Here is a 1,156-nt window from a genome sequence, read left to right as displayed (position 1 = left end):
TCTGTTTGTGTGTAAGATGCATTGGAAAAACTCTGTAATTATTAGGGCCTGAAGTAGGGCAGGCAGTGTGGGTAAAAAAAGGATGAGGAATGATTCCAGAAATATTTATACAGTAAAATTAGCAAGTCTGATGGATCAATTAAGTGAATTGGAGAATTGATCCATTGATTCAATAATTATTGAGAACTAAGCACTGCTGCAGTTTCTAGAAGTACAAAGAAATTATAAGACAATGTTCCCACTCTTAAGAATCTTATTATAGTGAAATATAAAGTAGGTCAGAAGTAGACTCAAATACAGATAAGAGGTTAGTAAATGATAAAGATTGAATTCTTTAATACATAGTTTCAGGACAATTGGCTGTTTGGGGAAAACAGATATAAAATTGTATTTTCCCATCAAATTCAGTTCCAAATAAATTGAATGTAAAATGTGAAATAATAAAAACAATAAAATAACCATCATTTAATATGTATATAAATTTATGGCATTTAAACCTTCCTAAACAGAGCACCAAAGACATAAACCACACAATGAAGAGCAATGTATTTGACTATATAAAATTGAAATCTATCACAAAAATATAGCAAAGAGAAATAATTGCAATATAAAGGTACATAAAGATTTAGTATGATATAGAAACTTCTGTTACAGTATTACACACTTGCTTTTGATTTGGCTTGTTCCAAAGGCTGTCAGGAGAAAAGCCTGAGGACCTGTCTGATTAAACACATATATAAAAGAGAACTATGATGCTCACTTCGGCAGCACATATACTAAAGTTGAAATGATACAGAGAAGATTAGCATGACCTCTGTGTAAGGATGACATGCCAATTCGTGCAGTATTCATATTTTTAGATGTGGAAGATGTGCCCTCCATCATGGAGTGAGGCTTTTGTCCCTACTCAGTTCTGAGACCTGACTTGAGATGCAGCAAGCCAGCATTCCCACTCCCTGGCCAGGTTTGGAATAGGTTCTTTCTCTCAGGCCGTTGTGTCAAGTCACTAGGATGTGGAGAAAAACCAAAGGCAGGTAAAAAAAAGAAAGAGAGAGAGGGAGAGAGAACCACGAATCTTTAATTGCTATTATGAGGCGTTGATCGAGTACCCAAATAATGATAACAGCTTTGTACCAAAGAATTCTGGAAATTCAGA

General features: G+C 34.6%; 1 non-coding gene across 1 annotated transcript; it reads left to right on the top strand.

Moving 5' to 3' along the window:
• Positions 1-752: 752 nt before the first annotated feature.
• LOC123845075 (U6 spliceosomal RNA) lies at positions 753-859 on the top strand. The gene has a single exon (XR_006790921.1). It is a non-coding gene; the product is annotated as a U6 spliceosomal RNA (small nuclear RNA).
• The last annotated feature ends 297 nt before the right edge of the window (positions 860-1,156 follow it).

This window comes from Mirounga angustirostris, unplaced genomic scaffold (genome assembly GCF_029215605.1).
Source record: "Mirounga angustirostris isolate CCGP_5_RB_7025 unplaced genomic scaffold, mMirAng1.0.hap1 SCAF_5, whole genome shotgun sequence".
Classification (NCBI taxonomy): Eukaryota; Metazoa; Chordata; class Mammalia; order Carnivora; family Phocidae; genus Mirounga; species Mirounga angustirostris.
This window is presented reverse-complemented; position numbering and strand designations above follow the sequence as displayed.